Source organism: Tamandua tetradactyla, chromosome 14, assembly GCF_023851605.1.
Source record: "Tamandua tetradactyla isolate mTamTet1 chromosome 14, mTamTet1.pri, whole genome shotgun sequence".
Lineage (NCBI taxonomy): Eukaryota > Metazoa > Chordata > Mammalia > Pilosa > Myrmecophagidae > Tamandua > Tamandua tetradactyla.
The window spans coordinates 75,125,592-75,139,569 of record NC_135340.1 but is presented as its reverse complement, the minus strand read 5'-3'; the positions used below and the strand labels follow the sequence as shown (position 1 = coordinate 75,139,569).

The 13,978-nt window shown below is 42.2% G+C and overlaps 1 protein-coding gene across 3 annotated transcripts in view; it reads left to right on the top strand.

Moving 5' to 3' along the window:
- Positions 1 to 13,978, top strand: part of MYO1E (myosin IE) — a 247,820-nt gene that overhangs the window by 70,222 nt on the left and 163,620 nt on the right. The window contains exon 1 of one of the 3 annotated variants that reach the window (XM_077128064.1): positions 2,559 to 3,055. The exons of the other annotated variants lie outside the window; for them this stretch is intronic. The gene's annotated coding sequence lies outside the window, so the exon portion shown is untranslated. Of the gene's footprint in view, positions 1 to 2,558; positions 3,056 to 13,978 lie in introns of those variants that run through there. 3 annotated transcript variants of the gene reach the window in all.

Below are 13,978 nucleotides of genomic sequence, written 5' to 3'. Positions count from 1 at the left end.
GGAGATATGCCAGCCTTCCCAAGCTGTAAAATGGAGATAATTATACCTGCTCTGCCCTCCTCGCAGAGTTGGTTTGGGACTCAGGCAGGATGATTAACGGCTCAGCGGTCACTAGAAGCAATATATAAATGAGAGGTGGCATTATTATTTCTCTTGCTGGATGGGGATCTGACTAAAATATTTTGGGCCCATTCCCTCTGGAAGGAAGACAGGTTTTTTTGCATGACCTGGGCTGCACCCTGTGATGGGGATTCCATCTTGGCTGCCTGTTTCCTGTCTCCTGTGCCAAGTCCTCAGCCTTGCAGTTCTGGCCTTCACTCAGCTGGCTCTATTTTTCCTATTTAACCTAGTCTATTATTTCCTTGACACGAATCACCTTTTCTAGCCCAGTTGGTTTCTTTAGTGGGCTCTCACGTGGAGGGAAGCTCAATGCAAACACTAACGATTTTTTTTTTTTTTTGAACATGGGCAGGCACCGGGATTCGAACCTGGGTCTCTGGCATGGAAGGAGAGAACTCTGCTACTGAGCCACCATTGCACCGCCCACAAATGACCTTTTTTAAAATTTTTTTTAATTTTTTAATTTTTTTTATTAATTAAAAAAAAATTAACACAACATTTAGAAATCATTCCATTCTACATATGCAATCAGTAATTCTTAATATCATCACATAGATGTATGATCATCATTTCTTAGTGCATTTGCATCGATTTAGAAAAAGAAATAACAAGACAACAGAAAAAGAAATAAAATGATAATATAGAGAAAAAAATAAAAATAAAAAATAAAAAATATATATATATATAAAAACAAACAAACAAAAAACTATAGCTCAGATGCAGCTTCATTCAGTGTTTTAACATAACTACATTACAATTAGGTAGTATTGTGCTGTCCATTTTTGAGTTTTTGTATCTAGTCCTGTTGCACAGTCTGTATCCCTTCAGCTCCAATTACCCATTATCTTACCCTGTTTCTAATTCCTGATGGTCTCTGTTACCAATGACATATTCCAAGTTTATTCTCTAATGTCGGTTCACATCAGTGGGACCATACAGTATTTGTGCTTTAGTTTTTGGCTAGTCTCACTCAGCATAATGTTCTCTAGGTCCATCCATGTTATTACATGCTTCATAAGTTTATTCTGTCTTAAAGCTGCATAATATTCCATCGTATGTATATACCACAGTTTGTTTAGCCACTCGTCTGTTGATGGACATTTTGGCTGTTTCCATCTCTTTGCAATTGTAAATAACGCTGCTATAAACATTGGTGTGCAAATGTCCGTTTGTGTCTTTGCCCTTAAGTCCTTTGAGTAGATACCTAGCAATGGTAACAAATGACTTTTTTAATAGTCCCTCACCCATATCTTTGCTTCTCTTACTCCCCATAGGAATGCCTTTCTTCTCTCCTTTCTCCCAATTCAGTGCTTAAACTTTTGAATCTTCAGCTCACATCTGATCTCCCTGGCACCTCCTAGGTTGACTCAGCCCTTAGTGATTTGTTCAATCATTACTTCATTCAGCAAATATTTATTATCCCTATTATGTGCATGGCTTTTTATAAGGATAGGGCATTGCAGAGATGGGGCAAACCCCACCCTCAAGTGACTCGCAGTTTCAAAAGAGAGAGAGGAGATAAAGGCATATACAGTGGAAGAAAGTGATAAATAATCAGTGGGGTACAGATAAACTCTTGGTTTGTCTTTTCATTGAACTTGTGGTGTTGTTGAAGAAGTAGCCTAGAATTGGGTCTTGGAGGATGGACTGGATTTGAACATGCAGAACATTCATTTGCGGTGGTGAGGACATCGTGGCCAAGATGCAGAGGTGGAAGGTTCTATCCATAGCCATAACCTAGGTGTCTGGTGGCAGGATCATGGGGCAATGTGGGAAATAAACATTGGCAAGGCAGGTGGCACCCCTATCCTGAAGAACTTTGAACACCAGGCTAAGGAGTTTGAACTTTGTATCTAGGAAATGAGGGGCTCTGCTGAGTGCAGGAGGAAACTGATCAGAACCATGTGCCAGGAAGAGCAGATGCAGCGGTTGAGTGGGAGCCAGGGGCCCGTGTGCCTCCCTGAATCCCTATGGCTGTCATGGGTGGCCTTTTCCTTCTTGTTGAAAATTACATTGAGAGGACAACAATATTGGCATTTCTAGAACATTCCCCAAGTGTATGGTCAAATAGACGAAGTGCCAACATCTTTCACTCTCTGAAGCTTATGATTTCCGAGTTCAGATAGCAAGGGTTCAGGTAGAAAGTGTGGATTGCAAGGGCTATTGCTTTGTCCAAATTTATTTGGTTCATAAGTTTGTGATAGCATGTAGTGAGATTTCAGATAGAAGAAAAATTACTCGAAATTTTGTACAAATCTATACATTCCCTAAGTCTGGATAACGAGAGTTCAGATAATGAAGGATTGCCTGTATTTGAAGCATCTTGCCCAGGAAAATCTAAGGAACGTCTGAGGGCCATGGCCATTATATAGAATCTATACCAAATAATCTCAGGCTCTGTTTATGGTTTATCAATTGTTTAACATCAGCAGGGGGGAGATGAAATTTTTAATACTAGGCCCGCTCAAAACGGACTCTTGGTGGAGGTATTCTCCAGAAAGGATCAGCTCAGCATCAGTCCTGCGCACAAATCAGCCTTTTCTGCTAAATCAGATTGAACGTTTCTTGAGGACTCAGACATTTACTTTTTCTGAATTGACCATGATGCCTAAAACAGCACTGAGGATGTGTTAAAGGCTGAATATTGTGCATTTGTCTGAATTTCTTTCAGCTATATACATATGTATTTCTAAAATTTTAATACGTGAATGAGCAGTTAAAACCCTTTCCCTGTGCCTTCATTCGACAATACTTTCTGACATAGCTCTACCTAAGGCTCCCTTTATCAACTGCTACTTTTCAGGCTTACTTTTCAAAATTCATTAATTCCACAGGTATTTACTGAACACCTGCACGTGACAGACACAGAACTTGAAGAGTCTCAACCGTTTGTTATTCTGCCGATTTTAACCTGACAACTGGGCAAGATTCTGAGGTCTGGACAGGTTTGATTATTTTTCGTGCATGTGAGGGGTTTAGTCATCACATTGGTTAGGTGATGAGTTTTTCTCTGTCCAGGATTTTGTTAAACCTTTGGCTTTGGTGTGGAGGAAGCTCCCGGTCTAAGTGCTAAATGAATGAGAGAACCAGCTCTGTGCCCACTGCGCCTGGCCCAGTGTTCAGGGATTAAGAGAAACTTGGTCTTACTGCTCTCCTGGTGACCTTCCTGCCTCTTTCACAGTCTGCTTTATCCCGTCTGAGACCCTTCAAGTTCGTTTTCATTATTCATGACTCTGATCAGAAATTAGCTCTTCAGAGAAGCCTCCTCTAACTTCCCTGGCACTTGATCACATTACCTGATTTTTTTCATAGCACTTACCACTGTCAGAAGAAGTATTTGTTTATTTGGTTTCTGCCTCCCCAATGAGAAAGTAAGCTTGATGCAAATAGGGACTTTGTCTGTGTGGTCTACAGCTATTACCCAAGCACCTAGAATAGTGCTTGGCTCCTAGTAGGCACATGATAACTACTGGTAGAATGAATGAATGAATGAATGAATGAATGGTGAATGACCAGATTGCTGAAATGCTTCCCCAGGTTCCATCCTTAGTTTTCTTATCTTCAGTTTTCTTCCTCTTCTCGGCAATCTCACCTGTCCCTATGGCAACGACTTAGAAGCTGATGGAAGACCTCATTGATGTCGCTGGCCTACTCCTTAGTCCTGAACTCCAGATTCCAACATCCAGTGCCTGCCTGAAGAGGGTGGGGAGAGAAGGGTTGGCGAGCATAGATTTGGGGATCAAAATGCTTGTTTGCTGGTTGTTGACCTGGGACAAGTTATGTACCTTCTTTATGCCGGCGTTTCCTCACCTCTAAAATCGGGATTAATAATGATGCCAATCTTATAGGTTGGTTAGGAGAATTACATGAGTTAATATATGTAAAGGGTTCGAGTGTTGCTTAGCACAGAGTAAGCCCTCCATAAATGTACTTGGGCAGAAGTTTCACTTTAGCCGAGTGTTTCATCAAGTAAGTTGGGGTGATTGCCTTATGGCTTTTTCATAGCTAAATGAAGGGCACACTGCTTAAATCTTAACTCACCACAATGGAGATCTATTCATTAGTTCTGGCATCAGGAACATGGGTGCCCCACCCTTCCCTGTCCAGCTCTGTTAAAGTGACTTTCCCAACAGATCTTGAGCTGAGACCTCCCCTTTGTCTGCAGACAACACTTTGCCTAACCACCTCCACGCGAATGGAATAGACAAAGGGGCTGACCCTTTCCACAGGTTCCCTTCCCAAGCTTTGGCTCGCTGAAATTCAGTCATTATTTTGGCTTGGTAGGTGATTTAGGTGGCAGATAGTAGGTTCAGATAAGGAAAGACCCCCTAAATGGGTGATCTTTTGGCAGTTTTACTTGTAGCTATAGTAATGTCACAATTTGGTTGAGCTTTTCATTGCACTGGTCAGGAAATTCATACGAAAGGTTTCTACAGCAACCTTAGCTCTGCTCTGGAAAGCATACCGCTTACAATGGGGCCTTTCAGACTCGGGCCCCAAAGCTGGGCAGTGATTCAGTGGAGTCAAAACACAATGGTTCAAAACAGAATAGAAAGGAACTACGCATTGTTTCAGGCCTGGCTTTGCCATCTGTAGCAGATGGTGTTGTGGCCATCCTTGTACACCACGGTAGCCTTGCTTCTCTTAATTCCATAATTCACATGCCTCTCGGCTCAAGTGCGTTTCATGGAAGTTTAAATGATGATTCTCTAGCAGGTTATAAATCACACCTGGAAAGTGCTGCAGAAACACAGAACGGACAACAGACTTATACTCAGTTGATTCGTCGGCAAGAGTATTCAGAAACAAGAGAAACCCCTATTTAGTAGTTTAGAAATATTCAAAACACTCTTCAAAACTCATGAATTTTCCTTGGAGTCCTGTAAAACAGGATTTTCAAAAAGGGTAAACATGTTAAATGACAGAAAAAAAGATGAATTGAGTCATCCCTACCTTTATTCAGAGCCACTCAAACTCTACAAATGCAACAAGTTTTACCCACTTATGGGGAATGATTGGCTGGCTTAAATTTATCTAGCTAGAAAATGTTGCCTCGATGGTGGTGGTTTTTTTTTTAAAGCTGAATTTAGCCTTTTAGCATGTGAACTGTACTTTACCAAGCGAAAGAGCTGTGGTTTCCTTAGAATGGAGTTTGAAAGGAAACTTTTTCTCATTTCACTTCTTTCCTTTAGAGCGTTTATGGTATTTTGTTTTCTCATACTGCTTGCCCTATGATCAAACAACTTTGTTGTATATTTAGATCTCTGAGGTTGTTTTATTTCCTTCTCTTCTTTAATGCTTCCCTCATGTTTAATTTAAATCATTTGCCTTTTATCTTTGTCAGAATCTCCAGCTATTTCTCTTTTCTAACCTTTGTTCTTCGTTTCTTGCTGCATTGAATTAAAAAGCAAAATAAATTGAAATGAGCTTTCCCTTTCTTCTAAGCACAAAGCTAACTGCTACTCTGCGTCTTAAACCCAGCCATCCTCCATCCAGACAAGCGGTGAACCTTTTCTTTTCGATTCCAGTGAACCTTAATTGATGTGTTGTCACTCCCTTGTGCATCTGGGTGTTGGTTGTTTGATTGCTAATACTGTGCTTTTTCCCAGCTCCCAAAAAGCAAAGGGGTTACAGTGCAGGGAGAAAGTCAGGGCTGCTGGTGTTGCATTTTCCTCATATTTTGGGTTCCTGGGCTCAGGCAGAAAAGGACTTCTGCGGGCTTGGGAGCAAAATGTAATACAAATCCCTTCAGCATTTTGCAGCCAGGCACCATGCAAATGTTTATGCAAATACATTTGTGGTCTTTCTGGCAGTTTTTGAGCACAGCTCTCTGCTGTGAGCTGGCGATGCTGACTTCTTTTTTCTTTCACTGCCCTGCCCCAAAATGGAGCTCACTCTTTTCTACTGTACCAGGAGGACATATAGGGAGCAGGTCTCAGTTTTTCTCGATTCTTTGCCTAACGTGACTTCTGTTCCAACTGCTTTGGGGTAGTCTGTCTATCAGTTCTAGCCCCTCCTAGCTGCTGTCCACAAACCCAGGGAGGCCAGAGTGTACTACCTGCTCTGATTTTGCAGGGCCAAGAGTGGCATGTTATAAAAAAAGCTGTGTAAAAAATTGCTCCTGCAGATCCCTGGCTGGGACTGTTTTGGGCATTGATGTCTGTCTTGACTATTTTGTTTGAGAGCATTTCTGTGAGGTTATTTTTAACTGCTCTGAGTGCCCTTATTGTGGTAAGAGCCACTTTTGTCACAAAGAGAAATCATCTTTTTCCCAAAATAATCTTGAATGAGCAAGCCTGCACTTACTCAAGTCCTGGGCTGTGGGTCTGTCCTTGAAACTGACTGTGAGAGATACTTTGAAGAAGACAAGACTGAAGCCCAGTGTCTCAGGGTGGTAGAATTTTTTTAAACAAAATATTTTTATTTTCTGTGTTCCTTTTATTTCTTTTTCTATTGTCTTTTTATTTCTTTTTCCAAATTAATGCAAATGTTCTAAGAATTGATGGCTATGCAACTAAGTGATGATATGGTGAATTACTGATTTTTATTTGGTTTGTTAATTTTTTAAATTAATAAATAAATTAAAAATAAAAACCAAAAAAATAAAAATATTTTTATTGATTAAAACAACATACAAACATGCATTCTTCACATACAAACATTCCATACAGTGGCTCACAGTATCATCACGTGATTGTATATTCATCACCATGATCATTTTTTGAACGTTTGCATCACTCTAGAAAAAGAAATAAAAAAGAAAGAAGAGAAAACTCATATATACCATTCCTCTTGCCCCTCCCTCTCATTGACAACTAGTATTTCCATCTACCCAATTTAAACCTTTGTTCCCCCTATTATTTGTATATTTTTAATCCGTATTTTTTACTCATCTGTCCATACCCTAGCTCAAAGAAGCATCAGACACAAGGTTTTCACAATCACACAGTCACATTGTAAAAGCTATATCATTATACAATCATCTTCAAGAAACACGGCTACTGGAACGCAGCTCTACAGTTTCAGGTACTTCCCTCTAGCCAGGTGGTCGAGTTTTGCTCTGACTCCTGAGCTTTGGACTCTTGGCTTCATTGTGGTTTGTCATGGCACTGTTATCTTTCTGTGAGTCAATGATATTCTCTGTGCCAAAATGCCCCCCTGACCGTTCATTCATCTTGCTGGTTGTGGGACCTAAAGGCAGCTGCAGGTGCTGCCTTTTAAACCTTCCTACCAGAGAGTGTCTCCCTTGAGGCATTTTCCCAGTTGGGGAATCCATTTATTTTGTCTTCCAGCATAACTTCAATGGAAGCTGCAGTGGATTTTGAAAACCCCCAAGCCTGAGTAGAAATCTGGACTCATAACTCACTTGCTCTCTCTGACTCAACGTTCTCACCCTGTTAAATGGGATTGCAGTACCTATCTATTTCTAGAATTCTTTTGAGGCCACATGAAACGATGTATGCATACCACCTAAGGTAGTGTCTGGCACAGAGTTAGTGCTCAGAAAATGTGATGCCTTCTCCCTGTTCCCTAAACATTGTGGAGTACACCTTTTGATGAAATGAGTTGCCTTTTTGATGCTGCTGCATTATGTTTCTCAGAACACAAAGAGAAATGAGGGCAGTCATCAAAACATTCCTTGATTTTTCTATGGAGAAAGTCCAGTTGTGAGTTTTAAGTTGGTGTGAGCCGTCCATGCCCCATTATCACAACGACATAGCTAGCTTGTGTTTTATGTTTAAGTGATGCAAGCAGGAAAAAGTTAATTAATATTGAAAGGAACATTGTAAAATTCTTCAGCCAGCGGTCTCTAGTTAGATTATAACTTTTAGTTCCTCTGTTTTCTAGAGATCGCCTTTCTCCTTTACCAGTTGATTTCTGATATTTGAGCCAATCCTTACTCTGTTTTTTTTCTTTTCCTTACACCTGTATCTTGGCCTGTATCTTGGGTAGAAGCAAGGAATTCTAGGAAACTGACCCCCTAAGTGAAGTTTATGGGCCCAGGAAAGAAAGTATTAAAACTAATATCTGTATTTATTTTTACATTAAAACTAGGAAGAAATTAAGCTTTTTTCCCAATATCTGCTATTTGAATTGACACCCATTTCCTCCTGTAGTCCAATTGCCAGAGGGTCAAGGTTCACAAATGGCCATGCTTATTAATTGAGAAGTTTAAAATATTTAAGTGCTTAGATTAATTTGATGTGATACGCATTCAAAACAGTACCTTATGTTTCTACATGTTTTACCTCTAACACATCATTCTGTTACTTAAGATGGTGTTTACTGTACTTCTTAGGTGTTTGTTTCCTTTTCAGTTATGCCATTAAATTCCCCCATTTCTTCTCTGCTGTAGCAGAGCCCAGTTCTTAAGAGAATCAATCCTGTGTTTCACATTTATACCGCCTGATGAGTTTTCAGAACATGTGATTATACATCACTCGAGCATCATGAAACTTCTGTGAGATGGGGTAATGGGGGGGAAATATCTTCCCAGGTAACAGATGGGAAAATGAAGCTCATATAATTTAAAGAATGAGCTCAAGTTTTCAAGGTTAATGAACGAAGCTGCCTGTTCTTTATCTCTCCCTCTTTCTACCCATGCAGTTTTCAGCTGCTCTTATGACTTCTGTATTTATTCACTGACTCTGACTGCTATTACCTTCTTGTTCAGCCAGAGAAGATGACAGTACTCGATTTCTTGAAACATCAGGTATCAATCAAAGCAATATCGCTGATTATTCCCCATTCTTTTATTATGAACAACCTGTACAAATCTTTACTCGGTACTCACTGTGGGCCAGACAATGTAGTATGCAACCTTCCTCATTATCTCAGCAGCCCAGAATGGTCAATGCTATAATTAGCCCCATTTTATAGAGAAAGAAATTGAGGCTTAGAGAGGTTATATAATTTTCTGAGACTGTGATTGGAATCCTCTCAAAGCTGCTTTTACTAAATGTCCTTGAAATGTGTAGCTTCCTTAAGAGTCTTTTCAGTTGCAGGGATGCTAAAACCTTTTCCAGTTAGAATCCCAGTGCCCGCAGAGAGAGAGGAGGGTCTTTTCTCTCTCTCTGGCTAACTCTTCCCTCCCTTCCTGTCCAATTTCTGTATTAAAAAAAAAATCCATATTTGTTTGCAGTTGAACTTTTTGTAAAGTTTTTTTTTTTATATGCTGTATGACAGGGTCACCTTTCATTATTTTTCATGTGCATATGTGAGTATTCATTATTGCAGCACCATTTGTTGAATTTTTGTTTGTTGCTTGTTTGCTTTGCTTGTTTATTTTGAAAAGTGCATGGACTGGGAATTAAACCCAGGTCTCCCTCATGTCAGGTGATAATTCTACCACTGAACTACGCTTGCACCCCTGAACCTTTTGTAAGTTTTAAATTGGTTAAAGGAAGGCACAGCTTACCTGTTTGGGGCCTCCCTAAAACCCGGAAGAACCCAATAATGAGGGAAAAAAGCATGTTTGTCAAAAAATCCTCCAATTGCTTTTATTGCAAATTCATCCCTGTAACTTGATTATGAACTTGGCAGGGTGGGGGGCACAGCGACTGAAGGTCAGAGGTAAGGGTCCTTTGAACTTCTGTAGGCAAGGAATGCATGAATACAAGGACAAATTTGTGTTTTGCTTGGCACACCCTCACCACACCCATCCCCTCCCACCAGCCCAGGCCTTGCCGACTGCAAACTGGACCGTAGGTGTGGCTTCTGAGAGATAAGCCAGCGACAGAAGAGGCAAGGGCCAAATGCCTGCCTACATGCCTACTAGGCTTTTAACTGAGTTATGCTCAAGCTTACACTTGATTCTCAGTCCTCCCCCCACCCCACAACTTCTAAGTTCTTTGAACCCAGCCCCCCTTTTTTGTCCAAGTACCCTATTTGAAGCCTAAGATGTGGATTATGAGCATAAAGGCAAAGTGGGTCCTGGATCCTCTGTCAGGTGATGGAAGGGAGCGAAGAGGATGGAATCTGTTATTCTCACGCATTGAGCTGTCTCGAGCCTGCAGGACCCTTACTGACAGCATTTAATAGTGGTTGCTCCAGTGACTGCTCCTCTTGAGATGTGCCCACAGGACCCTCGTCTCTGACCCCCACCAGGCAGTCAGCCCTTAAACTCCACGGTTCGAGGTCTCTCTGGACTGGATACACATGTCTCTCGAGACTTCTCACCAAAGCCTTTATGGCCACATTTTGCCCCTAGAGGACGATGGCATCCATGTGACCTTGATCAGGCAGACGATGGGTCCAGATGTGTCCATGCCAGAAACAGAAGGCTATCAGGGCAGGACTTGGTTCTGTACTTTGTTCAGCGTTGGCTACTGGCCGTGGTGCTGAGGGGATGCCCCGGATTCTGGGCGTGGCTTCTATCCTGGAGAAGCCCCAGAACTAAGGCTCTTGAGACATCCCTGACCCCATTCCTGACCCTTCCTCCCCAACACAGCACCCAGAATGGGAGATGGTAGATCCACTCCTTACCGGTTTCACCTCTTCCTAAAATCCTGTTCTTTAAGCCCAGTCAGTGTTCCCACACCGGCGTTAAAAGATGCAGCTAAGAAGAATTCCCTCAGCGTTACAAACTTTTCTTTCTCTTGAGTTCTCGTTCGGCTATGTCCGAAAGGGTTTATTTTTCAGAAAATTTAAATCATCTAAGAAAGCCATAAAGTTTGAGTTGATTAACTCCTGTCGGCCTTGCTTCCACCATTTTGCATTACCTATAAATAATGCATATTTTGCAATCAATATAGAAGAGACACTGAATGTATTGAGTCCTGAGACTGTTTTTAATCAAGTTACTATCAACTTTGCAGCAGTGTGCTAAGTCTTGGCATATTTTTATTTTTCCTCAGAATAACTTTTAAATTAAGATTTCTTTTCTTACATGGTACACAGCTATGGTTCATTTTCTGTGACACGAAGTTGTCCAATTAACTTCCTGTGGTTTTCATTTCCTTTTCAGTCAATGACAATGAACTAGAGCCAGTGGCTCCCACGTTTCTGGCTGGTCTGCCTGCTTCCTCGCTTTGGCTTCTTATTTCAATTAAAGAAATTTACTGAACAGCTACCTTGACTCAGAGACTATAATTTTCAAACCAAAAATTAAGGCACGTAGTTTGATGGGACTTTTTTTGTTTTGTTTTTTGAGGGTTTGTGAACCTAATAGTGAAAAGTCTCACCAACAGAGATATAAAACCAAAATCACATCAGGTATACGTTTAATAGACCTCCTTGATAGTGAGAAAGAAAATTCCATGAAACTCTTCTTGGCTAAGGTCACGGAAGTGTATGAGAGGTACAGTTTGAACTTCAACCCGAGTCTCTCAACTCTAGGCACTGCTGGATTAGCACAGAGAATTGCATTCCCCAATGTCTGAACCTTTGCACTTGGAAGCAGGAGTGATGAGAGGGAGCTAGCTCCTCGAAGAGATTGTTAAATAAAAGGGAACTCCTTGAAGGGATTGTTAACTTGCTTACTTATTTAAAAGTGAAAGTTTTTATCATATGAGCAGAGCCACAGTTGAAAAGATATGGTGACATCAGGCTGACTCATTTGTTTGATTAAAATATAAACAAGGAAAAAAATATATATATATATATAAACAAGGACAGAAGTAAAATGAGTCTGTGTCATGGAAAGGGATTTCAAATGTGTGATTTGTGTTGTTTTGTAGCTTGAAGGGCTGTGACCTGGGGACAGCGAAAGCTTTGAACACTTCTTCCTTGGGGCAGACTCCGGGCCCAGGACCCCCATTTCCCCCACCGATAGCAGCCACAGTGTGATACACCTACTTTGAAGAAGTCTTGAGAAATGAGCCCAGGCAGCCCGAAATTTGATCCCACAGCACTGGCCTTGGTGGAGCACGTCGCTGCCCCTGGCACTGGCCTGCTTACCGGGGTCCGGCCATGAGCAGGTTTGCTCCCGAGGTGGACTCCAGGCCCTGAGCTTTCTTTCTTCATTTAGTGTCAGGGAGTAAAGAGCCAGTCACCTCTGTCGTCTCCTAGCTACAGTGCTTTGTGCACAGACCCACAGACCATGTGGCGCTTCCTGTTCTCTTTCGTCAAGCAAGAAAAGGCAGGTAGTGGGCCGGCAGTGTGCTGCCCTTACCTGTAGCTTAGGCAGTGCTCCCGTTCCCAGCGGTCACTTAGCTTACTGCAGAGATGCTGGAGCCAGACTGCCTACTGGAGCTGGGCATGTTACCTCCCCTCTCTGGGCTTCAGTTTCTTGTCTGGTAAGGGGGCTGTGAGGATTGACTAAGTTGTCATATGTAAAATGTTTGGGATATGGGCGGGCCATGGTGGCTCAGCAGGCAAGGACGCTTGCCTGCCATGCCAGAGGACCTGGGTTTGATTCCTGGTGCCTGCCCATGTAAAAAAAAATATGTTTGGGATAGTGCCTGATAAATAATAAGAATTTGCTATTAGGTGAGAAGAATATTTATTCTATTTCGTGCATTTACCATCTATTTATTGGGCGCCTCCCGTGTGCCCGTCACTGTTCTAGGCCCTTGGGGACAATGGTAAATAAGACCCAATTCCTGACTCCAGGGAGTTAAGAGGTGTGCAGGAGAGCCAGGCACCTAGAAACTGCTTCTTCCTAACTGAGCTGCTTCTCACCTCCCCACCAGTTCGTACCCCAGAAGGACACATACAAAATCCATCACAGTGTCTATGGAAAATAGTGTTCTGGGAGCTCTAAAGTCGGGGAAAGGAGGGATTAGAGATACTTAGAGATGGAGGGACTGGATCAGGAGAGCTTTAGATAGCACGCCCTGTAGAGGACGTACTTGAGGGGTTCCGTCCTCCTGAGGCCTCAGCTGCACTGGTGCCTGGGCCAGAAAAGCCGCAGCCAGAGACCTTTGCCTTGCATTGCCGAGAGGACGGAGCCTTGCAGCTTCTCAGAGAGCCTGCGTACCTGGGACGAATCAGCAGCCTAGAACACTGGGCACCCAAATCATGTGAAGTATCGAAATCTATCCCAAATAAAGAGGGCCTTTCAAAAGGCCTCTGGTCATCAGAGGGGAGAGAGCCACTGTTGTAGGATTCCTGGAGAGGGAAAGAGGGCAGTGCCGCTAATGCTTAGAAGAGGTGTTTTCCTATAGAGAAAGAATTAATGAATTCCCCAAGAGAATTTCCTCCCCAGCCTCAAGACTCTGCTGGTGGCTTGCCCTGGGGACTTGAGGTCTTCTGAGGGGAGGGGACCAGGAGGAGGGTCTCGGGATCCCTGATGGCAAGTGCAGGGACCGGAAACACCATGCAGGGCAGTTTCTACTTGTAAAAACAAAACCTAGTCTCTCACCTGCTAACTGAACAAAGACGGGGATCTGGTCTTGCCATGTGAGATTTTCCAGAGCAGAGAAAAGTCTGTCTGGGAAAAAGATCAGACACCAATTAAATTCTCAATGGGCGGACTTGAAAAGGAACCCAGGAGTGAAGGGCAGGGTGTCCCACGTGTGGGCCGTGGACCAAGGGGGAGCACAGGGCAGGTATGCACAACAGGCTTTGGGTTTTTGGAAACGTATGTCTTCATTATTTATTTTACGTGTATTGAAAAAGTGAAACCAACATGCCAAACTGCTGACTTTATGGAAGTTATTGTTTAGGATTAAGCCAAATTTAAAAAGACAGTGAGTTTATAGAAAAATGTGAAATGCAGCAATAGGTGAAGGAACTTGGATATAGAAAAATTGTAAAAGTCGTTGAAAATGACCAGGGTTTGGGAAACACTGGAGTACAGCCTGCATGAATAGAAGTGAGAAATCACCCTAATCCCTGGAGATTGCCGTGGGCATGAGGCACTTCCTGCTCCAAATTGTTAACACGAAATGTCTATTTAGAGACACAAACCTGAATG